This window comes from Melospiza melodia, chromosome 24 (genome assembly GCF_035770615.1).
Source record: "Melospiza melodia melodia isolate bMelMel2 chromosome 24, bMelMel2.pri, whole genome shotgun sequence".
Taxonomy (NCBI): domain Eukaryota; kingdom Metazoa; phylum Chordata; class Aves; order Passeriformes; family Passerellidae; genus Melospiza; species Melospiza melodia.
Window position 1 is genome coordinate 10,222,530 of NC_086217.1, and position 23,825 is coordinate 10,246,354.

A 23,825-nucleotide genomic window follows, 5' to 3' on the forward strand; every position below is an offset into this window, starting at 1 on the left:
ATGGAGCCAGGCTGTGACACCAGAGGGATGTGGCTCTGATGGAGCCTGGCTGTGACACCCCAGGGATGTGGGGGCTCTGATGGAGCCTGGCTGTGACACCCCAGGGATGTGGGGGCTCTGATGGAGCCTGGCTGTGACACCCCAGGGATGTGGGGGCTCTGATGGAGCCAGGCTGTGACACCCCAGGGATGTGGGGGCTCTGATGGAGCCAGGCTGTGACACCCCAGGGATGTGGGGGCTCTGATGGAGCCTGGAGCCTGGCTGTGACACCCCAGGGATGTGGGGGCTCTGATGGAGCCAGGCTGTGACACCCCAGGGATGTGGGGGCTCTGATGGAGCCTGGCTGTGACACCCCAGGGATGTGGGGGCTCTGATGGAGCCAGGCTGTGACACCCCAGGGATGTGGGGGCTCTGATGGAGCCAGGCTGTGACACCAGAGGGATGTGGGGGCTCTGATGGAGCCAGGCTGTGACACCCCAGGGATGTGACACCCCAGGGATGTGGTGGTCCCCAGCTGGAGCTCCTGTCATGGCACACGTGGTGGCTTTGGGATTTGGGGATGGTCACAGCCCTGCCCAGGTGTGACTGAGCTGGGGCTGCCCCCCTGCCTCCCATGGCAGAGTAAACTCAGCTTTGTGACCTTCAGGGCCATGCCCAGCTCTGCAAAGCCCAGCTCAGGTGTCCACGTTGAGCTGGGCGAGGTTTGCTGGTCAGGACAGGCGCTGGGAGCTCCTTCCCTCTCATGGTGGGGCACAGCTCAGCTCTTTTACAGCTGAACAGGCTCGGTTTGCTCCTCAGGGGAGCTGCCCGTGCCATGGGTTTGTCTCCCAGCTGTCACCCAGCCCTTCCTGGCTCACTGAGAAATGCTGGGAAGGCAATTGTGGAGCAGCTTTTGGTCTGTCCTGTTGGTAACCAGGGCCAACCCTTTGCTTCTGCCTCACCAATGGCACTGACTAGGGCTTTCTTTTTTTTTTTTTTCCTTCCTCCCCTCTCTCCACCCTATTTTTTTCTATGAGGTTTTAAATTATCTGGGTTATTTTGTGTGTTTGAGAAGACTTCATTTAAAACATCAGTAAAACTTGTATCAAAGGGCTCAACTTCACACTGAGTACACAGAGCTGGGGACTGAATCCTGCAGTTCAAGGGAGCTGCAGGCAGTTTTACACATTTAAATGGATGGTGCCTTGTTTTAAAAAAACCATCTGAAGTTCATGGGGTTCATCTTAATTGATAAGCTGGACATAACGGATGGGTGTAGGGAGACTTCAACAACATAAGGGAAGAAAGATTTTTTTTTCCCCCCTCTCTCTCTTTTTTTTAGTCTACCATCAAAGGTTGGGAACTTAGCACTACATCGTAGTATTATTTTTCTTCTGCTATTAAAATGAATCACACTGTGCCTAATTCTTCTTGGGAAGATGAATGTGTTTGAGGCAGCTTGAAGCCATTCAGTGCCTCACAAGCCTTTGCATCTTTCTATCAATGTTCCAAAATACTCACCTCTGTTTTTTTGGATGTCTGTAGAAACAATATATAAAATGGCTTCAAATACATGGCAGGCTGTTTAGTGGAGATGAAAGGGTATTTGAATAGTCTTTTTAAAATGAATGAAAAGTGAATACTCTCTTCTGTTTCAATTATAAGTGGGACATGGAGCTCGTTAGACACCACCTTAATATGTGACACTCTGAAAAATGTTCACCTACCTTCAGCAGTTCAGAAACATTTTGTTTTTTAGCTTGTCTCGGGATAAAGATGGTGATTACAGGTCTGGCATGTTCCCTGCTAAATGGAGAGGCAGCGTGGGAAAGTTCTGCTCTTGCAGCTTGAAAGTAACATCCTACCAAATTTTTTTTTTACACAGTACAGAAGATTGAGAGGGAGTAAGAACCTTATTTTGACCCAAGTTGGGTTGTTTTTTTTAAGTTTAGCTGAAGTTTATCAGGTTTAACAAAAACCCATGTAAACTCATGCAGAAAAAAAGGTGCCCACAGAGCCGCTTGTGGTGTCAAGATATCCTGTGTTAGATCTTTGCAGAGGAGGGACCCAAAATGTTCCAGTTTGGGTCCTTTACCAGAAAAGGGACCCAAAATATCCTGTCATGGTTCCTTTTCCAGAGAAAGGATGCAAAATATCCCTGCTTGGGTCCTTTTCTAGAGAAGGAACCCAAAATGTCCTGCCATGGGGTCCTTTTCCAGAGAAAGGATGCAAAATATCCCTGCTTGGGTCTTTTTCCAGAGGAAGGACCCAAAATGTCCCAAATTTGTGTCCTTTTCCAGAGGAAGGACTCAAAATGTCCCAAATCTGTGCCTTTTCCATAGAAAGGACCGAAAATGTCCTGATTTGGGTCCTTCCAGAGGAGAAGCATCAATAACAAGAGCTCTGCTCCACAGGAGCAATCCTGAGCAGGGCTTGAGCTCTGCAGCAAGTGCTCCCCAACCACTCCACACGCTCAGATCACGCTAATTCTTAACACTTAGAGCAATTATTTTGCCTTCAGAGCAGCCTGGAAAGGCTCCTGCAGCCCCAGAGCACCCACAGAGGTAGGTGGCCTCAGCCTGTGGTGGATAATTGCCGGGGTGAGTGGTGGCCAGAGGAGCTTCAAAGCCCTGCGTGACCATCCAACAAAAACACAGCCCCAGCCCCTGCCCAGTCCAAATGTGCTGATGGACCTTTAACAGTCCTTGGGAGCGTTTGGGATGTGAAGCCTGGAGGCTGGGAATCATAAGCAAGCCCTGAGGTGCTTTACTTGGGAAAAAAAGGAACACTTTCCCAAGTGTTTCACAGCTGGAATTTGCTGGGGCGTGTGGCCGCCGGCCACAATTCTCTTGCTCCATCCCAAACCAAGGCTGGAAGCAGTGGGGAGTGGGGATGGGCTGAGTGGGGAGGGACAGCTGCAGGGCTGCTTCTCCTCTCTGATGGGGACAAGGACCCTGGAAGCCTGCATTTGGTTTTCTTCAGCAAAAACCAGGCTGCGTTTGGATGCATAAAAACTTCCCAGCCCTCGCTCCTGGGCCTCTCTGCTGGCCCGGGTTGATCACAGCAGACACAGTGAAACATTTGTGTGTTCTCTCTTTGCCCTGAATTATGGCACCCCCTGGCCCAAGGGGTGCAAAACATCCAAAAACTGCCCCCGAGATCATGGAATAAATAAAAAATAAAATCCCCTAGAGAGACACCATACGGTACTTTGAAAGGCGCCACTACTGGGAGGATGCTAAGTACCATAAAATCCCCTCCTTCCCCCAGGTGCTGGCATCAGGAGCATCTCCAGCTGCCCCCAGCCTTTCTCAGGTCTCCCTGAGGTTGTTTCCTCCCCCTGCCCTGGGAGTTTATTCCCCCCAAAGCCATGAGTCAGCTGGGCTGGAGCATCTGCTGGTTCCCATTCTGCCTGCCTCACATTGGCAGCTGTATTCCCTTCCTCTTTCACCTTCCATTAACCTCATGTTCCTCAAACACCTTCATCCAACTACTCTGTTCCGGTAGCAACCTCAGATTAATTAAAAAGGAGAAAAAAAAAAAAAGAAAGGAGCACACTGTCTTTAAATGAGGTTCCTATCCCATTGCTTTCAAACGCTCTCTCTTAATCACAGAGCCCAGAAAACACCCACACACTGGAGGCTGGAGAATTATTTAAGGCAAATCATCTTCCTTCCTCTTCTGAAAAAAGATCAGGCTGGTTCTGGATGGGGAGAGCAGCTCTGGTTCAGGTCCTTTCCATTCCTGCCAGCACTGTCCCCAATTCCTGCCCGCAGCCTTGCCCAGGCTCCCCACACAGCCCTGCTCACACTCCTTCCCCCCTTGCCCTCATGACCATGTTACTAATCATAATGAAAAGTCCCAGGATGAATTTTTCTAACATTTAAACCATTTAAACCATGGCCTGCCATATGTTTTAGCCTCCCTTTTAAATTAAATGAGTGTTGTGGTGCGTTTAATCTTCAGGGAGCACTTGAACTCGCAGAGTGAGAGAGAAGGCTAATTTTGGACATCAGATCTAGGTGATAGCATAATTTCAGACAATTTTGGCTGACCTCCCTGGGCAATGCCCTTCATCTCTTTCATGAGAAGATCTATTTTTAGGGAAGAAAGTCCATTAAGCCTTGCCTTCCTTAATTCAGCCCTTCACATGATAAGATTTGACAGGTAGATCTTCTTTTTTTTTTTTATTATTATTATTATTATTATTATTTCTAAAAAAGAAAACAGAAAGACCCTCTGGGAATTCTGGCTTTCAACATTTGTCTTGGGCCCTGCAGGAGTCTGGAACATCTCTGAACCCCACGGTTGGTCCTGCTTTGAAAGCGCCGCCTCGTCATTGCTCATGCACAGCTCCTCATCTGCAGTCACAGCACTCCCTGCTCCCTCTTCCACTGCCCTGGCAGCTCCCCTTGCCTTCCCTCTCCTCCTGCTTCTGCTGTGCTGGCTCAAAGCAAGCTCTCATTCCCCCCAGGTCCTTCCAAAGGCAAAGGATAAATGGGACGCATGGCAGGGGTGGTGCTGCCTACCTTGGTTCTCCCCTTTCCCCTCTCTCACAGAGCTGAACCCTCAGCATTGTCCCAGTTGAGCCCAGCTGGCCCCTCAAGGTCCATTTTAGGGCTGGGTGAGAACTTGGCCCCCCAAGGTCTTACCCAGGGGCAGCACAGAGCCCACCAAAATCCCTCCAGCCCTTCAAAGCATCTGCAGGTGGAGCTGGGAACAAAAGGTTTGTGCCTTTTCCAGAGCTCTGGTTTCCTGCAATCCTCACATCCCTGAAGGTTTCTGGGGTCTCTACAGACCAACCATCCTTTTCCAAAAGGTTCCACAGCAAACATCTCTCCTCTGCAGGCACAAAAATTAAAGGAGGGTCTTCACCTCCAGGGACAAACCAACCACCAGCCCAGCAGGACAGAGGCCAGCTTTGGGATTGGACACTGCTCTGGGAATGATGCTGTGACACCAAATGGTATCCAAAGGTGATTCAGGGGCAAGGAGACAGTGGTGAAATGGTCAGTGAGGAGGCCACTCTGGCTGGAGGAGCTGAGGAGGGTTAAACCCTCCCCGTGGTGCTGCCCTGCACAAACCAGGCAGAGCTCCGGGGTTTTGCATTGAGATTCAAATGCCCAGATCAAAGCAGAGCTCCAGGAAGGAAGAGCCAATTTAGGTTGGAACCAGAGAAAACTTTCTCAGCTAACTTCTGGGAAGTGGAGCAAGCAGGTTCCAGAGAGCTTCCATCCAAAGGGAGAGGAGTTTCCGTGGGTGCCCTCATCCTTTCCCTGTCCTCCAGACACGGGATTATTACTGGCCACCGGCCCCCTCACACCCATTCCTGCTCTTTGGGAGCTGTCACTGAGCTGTTCTTGGCCAGTCTTGCAGAAGAGGATGGGCTGGAGCGGGTCCTGCCATCCCTGGTGTCCCCATGGCTGTGGTGGCATCGGTGGCATCGGTGGCATCGGTGTTCCCCTGATCCAAACCCCTCGAGCCACAGCTCCTGCCCAAGCTGAGCTCCAAGGCCCCGGGGATGGCTGCAGGCCCCACAGCCAACATTAGATGGACTAGCAAAAATGCTATTTCCAGCTTTTTTTTTTTTTCTTTTCTTCCTTGCTGTTTATTCCAAACCAAACAAACAAATGAAAAAAAAAAAAAAAAAAAAGAAAAAAAGAAGTGTTCAAGAGTTTAGCTTTGCTAATTTATGACTCTGTGCTCTGCTCTTTCTCCTTTGGGATTCACTGCCCTGACCTTGGATTCGAGGGGAAGAGGAAGGAGAGCTCTCACCTTGCCAGTGTGAAAGGTTGCCAAAGCAGGGAGAAAATGTCTACTCACTCCTCCTAGGGGCACGCAGTGCTTTTGTGTTTCAGCTCTTTGTAGATTTGCAATGCCTTTACAACCCCTTGCAACTGTCCAGTGTGGGGTGGCTAATTACCAGGTAAAACAAATTTTTTTAGACTCCATTTAATTATTTGATTGCACAGTAACCAAAGAGTGTAAGAGGGCTGTAGCCAGAAGGCACTTCAAAGCAAGGCCTTGATGTTTCTTAGTGGGCATTAATGGTTTCTGAAGGCAGGAGATTGTTTAAAAAAAATATTAAAACCCTCCTCATGATCCCGCCAGCAATCTCAAAAAAATGCATAAACACTGGAATCCTCTGCCAGGGAAGAAAAAAAAGAGTTCAAAGGGATCTGAGAGTTTTCATGTAAAGTTTAGAGTTTAAGGCGTGACTGTTGGCTACGGAGCCCCACTGTTTGAACTCTTGTTTATTAAAAACAGTTTCCCAGCATTTCACAGGGTTCAGAAAGACAACAGCGAAGTGCAGCCTTTTTCACAGCACAGCCTTTAAAGGCTCCATTGATTTCTACCTATGTGTTTTATCTTCTTTTTTTCTTTTTTCTTTCTTTTTTTTTTTTTTTTTTTGATCAGATGCTGAAGTTTAGCACAATATCCACGGCTGAGCTGGGGCTGTGGTGGAGAGAACCACTCTGGAATAAGAGTTTGCCACGATTTTTAAAGCACTTTTTTAACAGTTCACTCCAGACTCTGCAGTGTCCCAGAAGGCTGGATGACAGCAGCAGCAGCAGAATTAGGAAATGACAACTTGGCTGGCCCCAGACTCCGACTGCCTTTTTGATATTATCGCCAACCCTCCAGCCTTTATCTGAGCCTCAGCTCTCAATCAATGTCCAGCCAAACAATTGGCCACTGGGAAACCAAAAGTCTTTTTTTTTTTTTTTCCCCTCAGGATGGGAGATAATCCTTCAGCCTGCCCTGTCTGGGCACGCATCTTATTTTTGATGAGCCCACCAGCACACCTAGAGCAGGCTCATTCTTTTTTGTGCTTACACTTCTCCCTCTCCTTCAGCCAGCCTCATTTGTCCAAAATAAACATCCTGGTTTTTAAAGTGAAGGGTTTTTATCCAGGGGTGAATGAAGGGGAATCTGCAGCGTGTTGCAGCTTGGTGCTGCTGGCCATGGCTGGAGATGAGCTGTGCTTTGGAGGGGCAGCTGTGGCAAGATGCCTCAATTCCTGCAAGGGCAAGGAGAGCAGACACACGGGAGCACTGGGAAAATCCTGCGCTGTCCTGGGAAAAAAGCTAAGCTTGCAGCTGAGTGTTTTAGCAAGTCCTTTAAGTCTAACTGCAGAGATCTGAAGATAACAAAGCTCAGAGCCGCCCAAGCTCTGCCTCGAACAACAGAGGGGTCTAGAAGTACTGCCAGAAGATGTTATAAAAGGCACATTAGGAGCAGAATTAAAGTCAACATAAACCAAAACAAACAGAAACATCTGCTGAGCAGGTAGCCTGAGAATAAACTCCTTATTAAAGCTGCTCTGCAGGCTGAATCCCCAGCCTGGTGCTGCCAGGTGACATCGGCCGCGCCTCTGACGCAGGAGAGAAAGAGCTAAAAATAAAAATAGTGGCATGTCAAAACCCTGACACAAACACACCAGAGGGGAGGGAAAAGGGGGTGGGAGGCAACAAACAGGGGGATGCTGGAGTTTCTGGCTCGGTGCTGCTCTGCAAGCGTGGCTGGGAGCTAAGGAGAGATGCTCCAGAGAACCTCTCCATGCTCAGAGGATGGAGAGAGGATTTCTAGGGCTCCCTCGAGGGAAGAGGGTGTGTGGGAGGGAGTAGGGCAGGTCGAGGTGAAATCACATTTAAATCACACTCAGAATTTTGCACTGGAGTCGTTGTGTTCAGACCTGAGCACAAGGAGCTCCTCTGGGCTGAGGAGATCTTTGCTGTGGTGATGTGAAAATGTGACATCTGCTTTGGACTTGTGACCGTGCTCACAGGGGTCTGAGGATGAGGGAAGAGACAAGGATCTGACTCCATGTTTCACAAGGCTGATTTATTATTTTATGATATATATTATATTAAAACTATACTGAAAGAATAGAAGAAAGGATTTCATCAGAAGGCTGGCTAAGAATAGAAAAAGAAGGAATGAATAACAAAGACTTGTGTCTCGGACAGAGAGTCTGAGCCAGCTGTGATTGGCCATTAATTAGAAACAACCACATGAGACCAATCCCAGATACACCTGTTGCATTCCACAGCAGCAGATAATTATTGTTTGCATTTTGTTCCTGAGGCCTCTCAACTTCTCAGGAGGAAAAATCCTAAGGACTTTTCATAAAAGATGTCTGTGACATTACTTACAGAGGTAAACCCAGATCTTTAATGCAGTGGGGGGAAAAAACTGAAGAAAACAAACAAATAAAAAATCTAAAAAAAAAAGGAGCAGAAAATTTCTTCCTGTGCACAGCTGATGGCAAAGTGCTGCTCCAGAGATGCTCCTGGAAGCAGGCACAGTGCAGAGCTGGGGTTATCCTGCTGCCATCCCCACTCCCAGCAAAAATCTCCTCCTTCGCAACTCCAGAGACTTACAGAAAATATGAACTTAATTTTGGGCTCTGTTTTCCTTAAATCGGCGCAGTTCCAGTAAAATCAGATTAAAATACCTCCAGTTCCTGATGTTTGGGGATATTTAAAGTCAGATCAAAGCACTTTTAACCAGTCCTTTTGGTAGCAGGTTTGATGAGAAACACAGGTGCAGGAATACATGAAGCTGGGCTGATTTAAATGCTGCCTTGCAATGCTGCTTCTGATCCCTTAAATATCAGCTGGGGGCGGGCAGAGGGAATGGAGGGATGATGTTTTCATAGAAAAATACTTTTTTTTTTTTTTCTGGATGCAATTTGAGCTGCTTCCCTTTCTGCATGAAAACTTTAACTTGCTGCTTTTTTTTTTTTCTTTAATAATTACTTGGAGAAAGAGACTCAGACGATGGAGACACGTTTCACCAAGATCAGGGATTTTGGGGTGACATATTCCGCCAGGATCAGGGACTTTGGCACAACACATTTCACCAAGATCAGGGATTTTGGGACAACACGTTTCACCAAGATCAGGAGTTTTGGGACAACACATTTCACCAAAAACTCTTGGTGCTCTTGGTCCCTCTCATCCTGCCTCCAGACAATACCAACCCCATTCCAACACACCAAACTGAAGGCAGGTTAAATGAAACCATTTGACAGCAGCAATTAAAAGTCATCGCTTTTATAGTTCAGGGAAATCAGTGTTTCTTAGAAAGGATCCAGCCCTGTTTGTTGACAAACGATGTGACCCCAGCAATTCATCCCCAGTGGGACAGGATGGGAAGTACTATAGGATTTTCTCTGCTGGTAGCTTTCAAGTTTTATTGTGTGCAATTAAAATGCAGATGAATAACACAGTAAAATAATAAAAAGCTCCTCATAAAAGTGCCCCAGTGAAACAAAACTGTCAAAACACAAGAAGAAGAAGAAAAAAAAAACCCAACAAAAGAGCAAATATTGCTTCCTCTCAAAATATCATGGAAGTTTAAACAAACTCTGTTATCAGGAGACCCCAAAGGCAGTGGTTCAATTCCAGCTTCCTGCCTGCTCATCCACAGCTCCTAAAAGTTGGGTTGCCATGCAAATCCCAGCCCCACATCAGCCCTGGGTCACCTCAACCCCATCACCACTCCAGCCACCCAGAATAAAAAATAAAGCCAGACACCAATTGTGATCCAGCCTGGGCTGGTGTGGCCACAGGGTGGGGACAATGTGGGGACATGATGGGGACACTCTCCTGACTGCATCACCAACCAGAGCCTGGTCCTCAGCCTGGCAAATCCTCTCCTACAGATCCATCCATCATTCCTCCAAACCTCACTTTATACTGGACTTTTACATGAGCAGCAAAAGCACAGGAAATTAGTAATAATAATAATAATAATAATAATAATAATAATAATAATAATAATAATAATAATAATAATAATAATAATAATAATAGTAGTAGTAGTAGTAATAGTGGTAGTACTAGTAAATCATTATGAAAATAATAATAGATTAATATAGAAATCAAACTATTATTATATAATAAGTTGTAATAATTTATATTATATTATATTATATTATATTATATTATATTATATTATATTATATTATATTATATTATATTATATTATATTATATTATATTATATTATATTATATTATATTATATTATATTATAGCAATAATACAATACTATAAAATAAAACAATAAGAATAATAAAATAATTATGGAAATAATAACACCTTAATCTTTATTATTATTATTATTATTATTATTATTATTATTATTATTATTATTATTATTATTATTATTATTATTATTATTATTATTATTATTATTAGGAACAATGTTTCTTTTGGGGTAACTGACAGGGCTGAACAGAAAACAGGGCCAATAACAGAACTGAAAAACAAACAAGATGCAGAGCCCAGACAGCCAGAAGGAAATCAGACACTAAAACTGAGGGCCAGCAGCTCTCTGGAGGCTTTGAGCCTCACAGCTGGGCACCCTGAGGACAAAGCAAGGGCCAGTTTGGACAACACACCTGCACAAGGCAATCCAGGCACCTGGGCTGGCAGTGAAGCAAAGCAAGGCCCTAAGCTGACACTGCTGGGGGGTTTGTGTGCTCAGGAGAGGCTGGGCTGGGTTTGGGGTGGTTTCTAAGATGAAATTATTGTTATTACCTGACCTCGCCTTGCACTGGCTTCATCCTGGGGCTTGGAGCATCCTTAGTGCTCTGCACATCATTAACCATTAATTAACCATTATTGTGGGGCACAGCAGGGTCCCAGCCTGGCACTGAGCCCTGGGGCTGCTGATGGCTCTGTGCAGCACGAGGGGAGCTGGAACCCTGAATTCTGAGCAGCAGCTTGGGTCAGCTCATGGCTGAGTCCAGAGCACCCTGTAAAGCCGATGCCTTTGCCTGACACAGCCAACCTGCAGCCCTGCTCCTCCTGGATCTCCTGTCACATCAGCCTCTGTTGTTCCCAAACAGCAGATGCAGCCCTCCAGATCCACAACAGCAGGGTTTGTTCAGAGTGGAGCATCTCAGAGCAGCTCCCATCTCGTCCTCAGTGGCTCCTGCACTCACAGTTGTGATTCCTCTGCTCTTTCATGAGGCCATTGAACTCCTGTTATCTCCCTGAATTAATATTAATGGCTTCCTCTAAGCTTCTCCTTTAGCTCTCCCTTATTCCAACAACTTTTTGATGGTTTTGATTCCTCCAGACTCCTTTCTTGCCGCTTGTCTGCTCTGATCCCAGCCCTGCCCTGAGATGGCCTCGGTGGCACTTGGCCCGTGCAGGGGACAGGGGCTCAGGGCTCTGGGTGAGGGCTGGGAGCTGGGATGAGGGGTTGGGAGTGATGCTGGGGCAGCTCTGGGGGTGTCAGGGCACTCACTGAAGATGCCAAGGGCAGATCTGAAGTGTCATGGCCAAGTCACACTGCCCAGGAGCTCTGCCCCAGCAGTGAGTGATCAAAGTCGTTCCCTTTCCCTCTGTCCCTCCAAATTACAGCCAAAATACTTAAATCTGTGGGGAAATCCTGTTATGCAGATTGTTCTGATCCACAGAAGAGTCTGTAGAGGCCTTTCCCAGTGCCAGGGGGTGTCTCTTGGCACTGCTCAGCAGCCCCTGAGCTGCTCCTGAGCCCTTCTCGTCTCCACCAAACTCAGCTCATCGCATGGAGCACTAACACAGCATCTCCCAGAGAGCATCCAGAACCCAAACCCCTGTTTGGGGCTGTCCTGGGCCCCCTCCCTGCTGGGAATGGAGCTCACACTGGGCACTGCTGAGCAAACTGGGCTCTGAATTCTGTCCACACTGACACAGAAACAGATTTATTTTTTTTTTTAATTATTTTTTCAAACCATTGAGCAATACCCAAGCACGTGCCAGTCAGGAGTTTTGCCTCCTGCCAGAGCTCTGGGATGGAAGCTGAGGATGCCGATGGGTTTGGTCCCAGTTTTGGGGCTTGGCAATGCCTTTAACCCCCGCAGGCTGCTCAGCCTCTCACCCTGCCCCTGCCCAGCCTCTCTGCACAAAGACACCAAAACAGGGGGCACAGCAGAGCCTCTGGGGGGTTTTGTCCTTGTGCAGCCCAGGAGGGACGAGGCAATGCTGATCCCAGTGCCTGAGTCAGCCTAAATCCATCCTTTCACTGCTCTAAAGCGTTTGCTTAAGGCAGAGCCTTCTCTGGGGTGCAGGATCTCTTTCTTGCATTTTATGAGTTTTTTTCCCTAATTATGGAATCTCTTTCAATCTAGCCCTGCTTTGATCACAGCTGGCCCCAGAGAGAGCTCCTCTTGTCTGGATCGACTGAGGAGAGAAAGAGATGAGAGGCAGCAGTGACCTGCCCAGGGTGACTGAGAAAACACACAGCAAAGCAAAGGGTGAGCAGCAGCTCTGCACAGCCACAGCTTTGGAGAGAGCTCAGGACAAACCCTCCTCGGTGTGATCCGTCCCCACCTCCTTCCAGGTAAAGCACATTTCAGGGGCTGAGCCTCCTGTGGCTGTTCTGCTCCCATTTGCTCCATTTTGCTCCCAGAATGGACCGTCCCTGAGGCTCCCAAGGGAATTTCTGAGCCAGGACACCTCAGTGGCACAGCAGAAACCATCCCAGCTCACCCCACCCTGATTCAGCTGCCAGATCACAAAGGATCCCATACAACCCTTCCTATAAAACCCCCCTAAAGCAGATTTGCCCAGAAGAATGCTATTTTCAGTGCCACTCTGATTATTTGCCCTCTGCTGTCCTCCATAAAGGATACTGTGAAGTTAATGATCCAGCCATGGAATTTTAAATAGCTGCTTCATGACTAACAACATGTGCTCCAGATCAGCTCCAGCCTGTATTTACATATTTCCCATGATAAGTCAACATATGGTTCTTGTTTGGAACATGGAGTTGCTCTCTTCATATTATTACCTTTCTTTCCCCCCTTTATTTCTTTTCACAATTACAGGGGGAAAAACCTTTTTCTTTTAATTCTTGTTAGCCAAGTGCCAATAAGAAGGCATTAGGGTGACCAGGAGCCTGCTAGTGGTTTTATTTTGGTTCCCACCCCATCCTGAGCTGGGTTCACAGCACCATTGGATGAACAAGGTCACTCCTTTGCCAGGATGGGATTTCACAAGCCTTCCCTGGCAGTGGCACTCTTTGGGAATCTTGCACTAATGGTTTGAATTTTTTCCCTTTTGAATTCACAGTTCTAAGCATGTAGAAAATTTGTACCATTTTTCTTGGGTTGGTTGGGGCTTTTTCCCCTCTGTTCCCTCTCTTTTCTTGCCCACATCAAAGCATTGGATGTGAGTGTACTAATTGCTCTCATGGCAGGGCTGCAATCACAGGAATTGGCATTTCCACCTCCTGGGTTGTTTTCCCTGGTGCTCCAAACTCCCCTCTAACAATTTCACCTATTTCCTTAGGGAGATTATTCCACACAGGAACTGAGCTCTAACTTTGAAACAACTTTTCCTTCTACCCATCCACAAAGATTATTTCCTTTATTTAATCTCATTACTCCCATTTAAACCAGTCTCAATAATTCCCATCCTCCTGGGGTATGTCCACCCCTCTGACACTTGCAGACAGACACCATATCCCACCCTGAGCCATCATTTTGCCAAGCTAAACAGATGTAACTCTTTTAATCCTGCCTCATAAATCAGCCCAGCCCTTTCATCATTTTTATTGCTCTCCTCTGAATCCCGCCCAATTTGTTGACATTGTTCTGTTCTTTAGGTGCTCGGGGGATGGATATTCCAGGTGAAATTTGCCTGGGGGCACATTAGGAGGTTAATTAGCACAGCTTCCCTCTCTGATTAGCTGCACACAGGTCACAGGACAGGCTTGGTGCTGCAGCCTTGGCTGAGGGGAAAATGGACCCTCTGACATCCCTGAATATGGGATCCTGAGTGCCTGTAAACCCCATTTATGAGCAGGTCTCAGCTCCTGTCACCCTCAGGACCCTCAGAGGCTGATCCTGCACATGGGGCTGCCTCAGGGCAGGGATTTGGCTCAGCACCATTCCCTGTTCCAGAAAGGCCAGGCAAGAATTGAACTGCACATTGAAGAAACCTATTTTAGCAGGAGCAGGTGTGGGACAAAGCCCCTCCAGCCCAAAGTTCCCAGGGAACCAAGGTTCTGTCCTTGACCCTCACAGCCAGCACACCCCAAGGTGACCTCAGCTCCTCTGTGGTGACTCCAAGTGAAAACAGAGAACAGGGAAACTCAGCACCATTCCCTGCTCCAGAAAAGCCAGGCAGGAATTGAACTGCACATTGAAAACCCTCCTAACCTTCACTTTTAGCAGGAGCAGGTGTGGGACAAAGCCCCTCCAGCCCAAAGTTCCTAGGGAGGTTTTGTTCTGTCCTTGGTCCTCACAGCCAGCACACCCCAAGGTGACCTCAGCTCCTCTGTGGTGACTCCAAGTGAAAACAGAGAACAGGGGAAAATCTCTTCTGGCACCAAAACTTCATTTTCTGATCAGAGCTTTGCCTTCAGCTCAGACAGAGCCATGTCCTGGGGAGCCCCATCCCACACCACTCATGGTCCTTTCACCTCTGGTGGGGCCCTGCACCCTCCACCCTCGCACCAAAACCCCCAGGGTCCTGCAGCACAAAGGGAATTCCCTTCAAATCTCAGTGATGCCACTGAGATTTTGAAACATTTAGGCTGGAAAAAACCTCCAATGTCACCAGCCCTACCTTGGACCAAAGGCCACCATGGCCACTAAGCCATATCACAATGTGCCACTTGCTTTTTGAGCACTCCTGGGGATGATGACTCCATCATTTCTCTGTTCCAATGCTTAACCACTCTTCCAGTGAAGGAATTTTTCCTCATATCCAACCTGAACTTCACCTGGTCCCACCTGGCTTAGGGTTCGACAAATAGTCCACGATAATAAATACCTCAGCGAGAGCAAAAGATCCTTAAACAGCCTTGATAAAAAAAAAAAAAAATAAAAAGATCAGAGCAGAGCAATTTGGTTCTGCTCTTCACCACTTCTCTCCTCTTTGGGAAGGTAACTTTTGCATTTCAAAGAGCCAGGTCCCATTGTGTGCAGGGAGCCAGGCTGAGCTCTTTGTGCTTCCCTGGTTTTGTCCGGTGGTTGTCCCACTAACCAACCTCCCGCCAAGGGAAAGGGATTGCTCCCTTCTCCTGCTGACAGCAGCTCTGCTTTGAAAGTGAGAGTTGTCTGCTTCTTAATTAGTGCTGCCATGAGCTGGTCACTCCAGAGCAGCTCAGCCATTCACTCCCTGCACATCCTGGGCAAGGATTCCGGCCCTGCCTCAGCTGCAGCCGCCAGGAGCTCCTGGGGATTCTCCTAAATGGCCCCATTCAAGCAATGAAACACAGCTCAGAAGCCTCGCAAATAAACGCAGGGCACTTTGGAGATTGATTTGTTATAAAAGCGTTTCCTTTCAGCCCCCAGGTATCCTGAGGTGCTGCACACAATAATGGGATCCTGCTCTGCTCGCAGGCCCAAAGGCCGCTCAGCCACACACACAAAAGTCATTCAGCTCTGGAGACCTCACAGCACCTGTTTGCACAGGCACACGCGCAGTTCTGACTCTCCCCAGTGCTTGTGTGTGGTACAAAAGCACCTGAGAGGAGTCCCAGGGCTGTGGGATGTGCCTCAAACCAGCACAACTGATGGGACCATAAAGCAGCTCCAGCCATTCCATGAGCTCCATCACCCTCCATGAAGTCCAATAAAAGCCATTCCATCAGCCTGCACAGCTTTCACAACCAGACAAGTGCTCCATAAAATTCCTACCTTTATTTTTTTTTAAACTCAAATAATATTTGACCTTGAAAATATTAACAGCAAATCAAGTTGGAGACTTTTCGACCCAACTCTGTTGCAGCCAGCGTCAGTGCAGACCCCAGCTGATTGCTGGGCTCAGAAACATGCATCTTTTCCTTTCTGTGTTGATTTGAATCCACACCAAATACAGGATAACTTTCCTTTGAAGAAAGTGGGAAAGCAGTGTGGCAAGGAGCCACTGAGTTACTTTCTGTAATTCATATTTTCTCTAATGAGAGGCTTTCCAGAAAGATATTCCCCTGGTCGTTCTGCAAGTCAGACAGGTACAACAACAAGAGCAGCAGGCTTGTAATCCAGAGAAGGCTTTGAACCTGCTCCCAGGACACAGAGCACTCCTGAACTTTAAAGGTATTTAGATCCCAATCTGCATCTGGGCATTGTGGTTGACCATTTACCCCATTCCCCCATCATATTATACACACATATATATATATCTTTATTTTTTCAACAATGACCCAGATGAAAACACGAGATGGGAACAACTTTTGACCTCGAGGCAATTTGTTGGCATCTCAGTTTTTTGACTTATGTTGGTAAAAATCAGAGGACTTCCACAAACGTGCCTAGCATATGACTTGCAGCATTTTCCTGAAAATATCACTCCATTTTGCAGATTAGCCCAGCTCAGAGCAGTTAGAAAATAAAATAAAGCACAGTAGGAACACATGTAGCTTGTGTGGTTCCCATGCCAGAGCACTTTATCAAATCCCACATTTTTCCTGCTGGGATCAGCACAGTAACTTCCTCAGGCTTGAGACTGGAGATGAGGCAGGACCCTGAACAAATACAGGATTCCCTGACATTACTGTGATGCCTTCATGGGAAAATCAGAATTTCAATGAATTCATCAAGAGGTTTGCAGGCCAGGAGGGAAAGTAATAAAGATCCATAATTCAGGCCAGAGCAGCTCCCTGAGTGCAGTCCAATAACTTACAGATCTCAGATGAGAACAATCCTTTTACTCCTCTAATGGCATTTCAAATTTACTGCTCTGTGGAGAGGTTTCAGATTCTTTGGGTGAGTTCTGCCCCTGCTACCCACAGCCCTGGGCTCCTGCTCCTTGCCTGAATACACTTGCAAATGCTCCACCCTCGACATTTCTATGAATTAAAACAATTAGTTCCCATGAATTCATCATGGATACAACTTTGAAGTGCTCCTTTTGTGAGACTGGGGTCATTCAGAGTCACTGATGGCAGAGACTGAGGGAAGGAGTCAGGATTTGGATAGGTGGGGACAGCCAAGGTGTAATTTCTACACCTGATAATCAGCTTGGGAGAAAGTGTCCCTCAGGATTTCCTGGCATCACTTGTGCTGTTGGGATGCATTACAGGAATGGGCAACGGCATCTGCAGAATCTTTTCTCTATACAATTACATTTTCAACAGGCTTTAAAAATACAAGACCTTCCATTAATTTCCTCTCTCCTCATGGCAGAAGCACCCATGAAACGCCAAGCTCAGTTTGGCCCTCGAGCTAAACCCAGTGGCTCCCACAACCTGGAAAGCCTTGGCTGTGCTAACAGGGAGGAAAAAAAATTCTTGGAAGAGGAACTTTTCCTTCTTTTGAAGTCAGAATGGATTTGCAAGGGTCTTAAGTGATGAGGGGACAGTTTTAAGTAGAGGGGATATGTGTATAATTTTAACCATGTAAATAGTCCTTTGCAGCCTGGGAATCTTCAGACTTTTCAAAGCTTTAAGAAGTTGGCACTGCATACTTGTTAAAATCAGTTTAACCACTTGCCAAGAGGTTTAAAGAAAGACGACACCTATTTTGCATGAATAGTAATATTACTCTGATGAATTTAGTTATACTAATGGGACAGCTTAAAGAATATGCTCCTGCCCCTGATGGAATTTTTAAGGCAAATAATAAGGTTCTGGAGGGTGTAACCTAAAACAGACATTTCATAAAAGATTCATCCTTGAACAAAAATGTCATGAAAGCATGAAATGAAAACTAGACGACAATCAGAATTCCTCTTGAAGTGCTTTGTAGTAATTATTTTTAAAAATCCTCACAAAAGGCTCTATTCAATTGCAGAATAGCAAGTGAGGTCTGGATGGTTCAAGGCCAAATAATTTCTGCAATGGAAAAAAACAGGCTTCAGTCCTTCAGTTCTGATGTAAGGTATTTTAAATGGGCACGAGCTCCAATTATTGCTTTCTTTTCCCCAGCTTCTGTGGGACATGAATTGCCCACAGATAAACCCCCTGCTCTGCAGAGTGGTGACCAACATCATTTGCAGCTCTGATGCCCCTGATTCCACAGCCACACCACGATCTCCAGGTGAGGGTCAGGGGCTCGTGGCACCACAATTTCATATCTTTATTCTCCCTTCTCCTGGCTGGGGCAGGAAAAGGGAGCTGCCAGAACCCAGCCTAGCCCTGCTGGGTGAGCCCTCTGCAGCACAGGGATGGAGCACAGGCTGGGTACAGCTGGAATTTCCCAGTTCCTCAGCAGGGAAAGCCCTTTCCACACCATGGCACGACCATTCCCATCCCAGGGGTGTGGGATGTGCTGGACACCAGCCAGTGGCCATCCCCTCCTTTTGGGGGTCACAAGGGGGATCCTTGGGGGGAAGAGGAGCAGGCAGAGCAAGACCAAGGCTTGCCATTGCTCACTGCACATACAGCTGTTGGTGTTTCCAGTTCCCTCCAAGCCCACACCGTGCCTGCTTTGCCCCAAGGAGCCAAACTCACACCCTGCACACCAACCAGTGGCCATTCTCTTATTTTGGGGGTCACAGAGAGGATCCCTGGGGGGAAGAGGAGCAGGCAGAGCAAGACCAAGGGTTGCCATCACCCACTGCATGTTCAGCTGTTGATATTTCCAGTTCACTCCAAGCCTACACCGGGCCTGCTTTGCCCCAAGGAGCCAGACTTGTGCTCTGCTGCACACCAGCCACTGGCCATCCCCTCCTTTTGGGGGTCACAGGGAGGATCCCTGGGGGGAAGAGGAGCAGGCAGAGCAAGACCATGGCTTGCCATTGCCCACTGCACATACAGCTGTTGATATTTCCAGTTCACTCCAAGCCCACACTGTGCTTGCTTTGCCCAGAGGAGCCAGACTCGCGCCCGGCGTCCCCGAAACGTGGGTGACAGGAGAGCCATTCTTCACCCAGACAATAGGGACTTGTTCACAGCTCGGTGGCAGCCTGGTAAAACTCTGAGTTTTCAAGTGTGTTTGAGTTGGGGCTTAGCTAAACAAAACTGGTTTTCTCAGCCAGGCTGAGGGATTCTCTGCGCCTCCTTGTCCGCAGTTCTGACTTGCTCCCGGAATCCTTCCCCTCTCCCTTCTTGTTTGTGCTGCTCACCCCTTTGGCAATTCTAATTTAGCACTGAAAATCCTCCTGCTCCTTCTTAAACTGAGGGCTGACCTGTGTTTAAGACCAGGGTGTTTGAAGCAGAATGCATTCCCCACCAGAAGATTTTAATTTTAAGCTAAGTGCTGCGCTTTGTTTCCAAATGCTTTATTTAAAATTGCTTCAATGTGTAGCATTCTGAAAAATTATCTCCCCTATTCTGAGGCTTTTCTGGCTTTGGATTTTTCCCTTCTGATTTTTAGGACTTATCTTTTTTCTTTCCTGATGAACTACTACCCCCCAAACCAGATCTCCTGCAAAAGTTCCTCTGGTCCTTCCTACAAATGTACAACCTCTCCATGCCTCAGTTTACATAGGTGTAAAAACCCAGGGAGCATCATTTCCCTGCCTCAGAGAAGTACAGTGAAACTCAATTAAACCAGCTAATGCCTACAAAGAGATCCCATATCCTCAGGTGGACAATCTATATGGAAAACACGCTTCTGAGAGAGTGCCATGAGCACTTCAGCATGGAGATGGAGCAACAGGAGATCACACAGGGACCTGGCTGTGCTCCTCCTCCTCCAGCAGCTCCTCAGCCTGTGCATCTGTTTCCCCTGAGGGACTTGGGAGCCTGCAAGGGGAGAGGATGGAGGGGAGCTGGGTGCCTGGATCCTCTGGAAGGGGATGGGGACAGAGCAGGGGTGGCAGTGCCCAAGTGCAAGGTTGGTGCTTGACTTTGTGGAGCTCCTGGAGGGCACAAGCAGCTCACGCAGGATCTCCCCTTCATCCTGAGCCCCTTCAAAACCTCGGAGATGACTGAGCTGCAGCGTTCCTGGGATGTGACAGCCAGAGGAGAAGCTCTGGACATTGAGGAGCCAGAGCTGGGTAATGCTCAGGCTGGGCTTGGTGCAGCTCCCGCCCCAGGGTGGGAGGAGAAGGTTGGGATGGGGCAGGTCCTGCACTGGGACAGTGCTGGAGGCTGGTCTCAGGGCTGGCAGGGTGACACAGGGCTGGACAAGCCTTGCCTGGGGGGCACATCCAGCACAGCCACGGGAGCCTCCGTGCCCGGGGCTGCCCCAGTGCCCTGCTCCACCCCGGGCATGGGCTCAGCCCCACCTGCAACCAGCACGGGCACTCCTGGGGTTTTATGGGGTTGCTCTGCCCTCGGGGTGGGTTTTTGGAGCAGCCTGCTGATCCTCGCTCCACGGCACCCCACCCTGTTGGGAACTGCTGCCCTCCTCTTCCTCCTCCTCCCCGCGCACCAGGAACTCTTCCCAGGGGAAGTGAGCTGGGTTAATATGCATGAGCACAACCCAAAAGCCAAACCAGAGCTCCATTTCCCAAACAGACAACATGCCTGCCACCCTCTGCAGGCAAACCTGGGCTGCCTACGTGATGAACACAAAGCCATGACTCTGCAAGCACGAGGAAATGCATATTTCATCACCATGGCATTCCAGCCACCTACAACCAAAATAATTAATGACTGCTTAATGGCTCCAACAGGCTTTGCTTTGTAAGGAGATGAACTTTATTCCCAGTGAAAAGAAAAATGGTATAGATCACTTTGACCTGGAATAAAATAGCTATTAAATACACGATTATGTATTTATCTAGGTCAGTAATTTCTGTGTGACTTAAATAACCTTGGCTTTTTAATTTTTTCTCTTTTGTACAACTGTATTTTTCCTCAGTGTTTCCAGAAATGTTGTTCTGAATTTTTTCAGCCAGAAGGAAACACTATTTTTGGTTTACAACAGTTTCAAGGGATGCCAGTGGAAATGAAGCTAAACCAGCCCCAGTGACAGGATGTCTTTGGCCACTGCCCCACACGAGCCATCAGCACCCACAGTGCCTGCAGGAACCCCACTCCTGAACAGCCAAATCCTTGCAAAGAGTAGTTGGGATGCCATGGGGTGAAAAGTGTTGTTTTGTGCAAAGCCTGAAGGAATTAAATGCATTTTACGGGTTCAGGGAGCTCAGGTTTCCCATGCTGGAGCTTTACCCTGCCATGGTTCCCTCACTCAACATTTCCCCCTGTCCCTGAGGGGCAGCAGAACCCTTGGAGCCATGGCCTCCCTCACTGCCACTGCAGCAGCCACAAGAGTTCTCACTTTCCTTCCACACTGGCATTTTTTTCTTAATTTGTCAGTCTGTCTCCTGTGACTTAGGCAAGATCTAGGCCAGCAGCGTGGAAGGGTTTGGGAAATGCCTGCATCTCTCCCAGGGATAGGGATCCCAGGTAATTTGGGATATCCGGGGAGCACCAGCTATTGTTACGTGCTGCAGCTTTATTGCCAAGTGTCACTACAATATTTATGAAGTGCTTGGCACTCCTGTGCTAGACTGACACGTTTTGAGAAGTCATAAACAAATCATCTTTTCAAGTGGAATTTAAAGCTGTTTTGCAGCATTGTGTTTTCTCTAACAGCCCCATCACTTTTAAGGAAGAAACGTTCAAAATTCAAGTCCTGCAGGTGCACTTACTACTCCTTTACTACTCCTTTACTACTATGAGCATCAGCATTACTCAGCTGGAGAGCAGGACCAGATCCCATCTCACCACTGGAACCACATCCAGCCCTTTCAAAGCTCTGGTTTTTAACCAGACTGTATTTCTCCTGACTGGCTCTGTTTGGAAAGATATTTAAGGACTTGGTCTCCCTACAACATATCCTACATCTGCAAAGTGAATTTGTGCATTTCTCCAGCAATTCCTGGAGCATTTCACAGCAATGACAATCAGAACACACCCAAAACTCTCCCCATCATGATTTTTCATGATGCCTGCTCTTCCAAAGTGCATTTTCCCCAATTTACTGCTCTGCCCCCAGTTCCTGCTGAGCAGGATGGAGACCTGCTGGTGCTTTGATAATTTTCAGCCAGCTCCAAAACTGGGCATAAACACACACAGGGGCTCAAGCACCACTGAGCAATCCCAGCACTCAACTCCAAACACAAGGTGAGTCTTGCTGGAAAGTTAAAGCTATCAAGAAGCTCTTAAAAGGCGTTTAAAACTAAAATACAAACTTCAAACAGTCGCCATGGGGACAAAATATTCAAGTGACAGTTTAAGCTGTCAAACATTAACTTTTGATATTTTTATTGCCTTCCATTGGCTACCTTTGGCACATCACCCATCCCACTAATGGCTGTCCTGTTATTAAGGATGGATTTCATGGTCATTAACTTGAGTTCAGCAAGTCACAGATGACTTTATTAGGCATGACTTCAATAATCACCATTTTAATTGCACAAGCTGTCCTCTGTGCCCACCCTGAAAACACAGGCTATTTTTAAGTTGAAGCAACATTATCCTTTCCACTGGGCATCATCACACAGGGCAGCCTGCCAGAAAAAAAACACAAACCCTAAATAAAATGATTCAGGGTAAGAGCTCACCCATTTCTGTGCTGCTTTGAGGTACAAGCCACATCTGATAAGGCAGAAATGAGGCCACAAGAACCACATTCTGCTCAAGGTTCTAATGAAAAGGCTAAAGGAGAAAGGAGGTGAGATGAGGCTCAGCTGACAGACTGCATCAGGCTCTGTCTGCTTCAAAAAATACCCCAAAAAATCCTTTTACAGCAATCCTGTAATGTGTGGCTGCGTCCATCCTACAAGAGTGGCACAATCAGGTGGCACCAGGAGCAAACACCACATTGCCCTGCTGAAAATTCCCCATCTTTCCATCACTGTGGAGCCCCAAGGTGCTTTCCAGGATGGACAAACCAAACCCCTTGGCTGGGTCTGGCAGGAGAGAATTGATCCTCTGCTGCCAAGAGAAGGGGTTTAGCACTAAATCTGAAACAAGAGATACTGGAAGGTGGGAGGTGTCCCTGCCTCTGCCAGGGGGCTGGAACAGGATGACATTTAAGGCCCTTCCAACCCATTCTATGGATTTATGACGATTCTACATTAGTCAAGCACTTGGCCACCACCTTGGGTGCTGGCTGGTGCCTCAAGGGCAAAGCAACATCTCCCTCTGCATCATCAGCATGAATAAAACCCATCTGTTCTCAGCACTCAGCCTCTCGGGGTAGGAGTTTTCCTCCCCTGATCAAAACCAGCCCTTTCAGACCCGGATTTCCATGGGGATATTCCACGGGGATAGTGACCTGTAGGGACAGACACCCCCCAGCACTCTGCCCTCACTCATCTGGAGGGAGCATGACCTCCTTCAGACACCAAAATTCCAAACCCAACATTCAAACAAACAAGAGACCCACCCCAAACAAATCAGAAAAAAAAAAAAAAACCAAAAAACCACCATCACCACTAACAAACAACTCCTAAAAAACAAACAAAAAAGCACTTTTAAAGTTTATATTTTTTCTATTGCACTGTGACCGACATGGAATAGGATTTTTGTGACACTTCAAATTTGGAAGTGTAAGAAAAAGTGGATCAATATCCACCAAACTGGATTCTGTGCCAAGCTGGGCTGTATGGCTGGCAGGGACAAATTCATTTCTGCATGAACTGTGCTAAAGCACATTCACATCCCCAGGGCATGCAAATGTGAGGTTACCATGCTGCAGCTGACACCAGCCCTGATATAATTCTCAGCTCTCAAAAAAAAATATCCAAACCCAAACCTAAGAAAGCCCCAAGAACTAAAGCACAGCCATCCCAGGTCAACAGATCCTCCCACAGGCAATGGAAGCCCCCAAGGATATTCCACAGGATCACAGCCTCAGACCTCCCCTTCAATCCCAGCTGTATCACTCCTGCCTTTTACAGACCCTGATAACTTTTGCTGCACACTTTAAGAACATAATATAACATGTAATAAATAATTGTGTTAAGCCTGCATCCATGAATGGCTTTAACTCACAGCT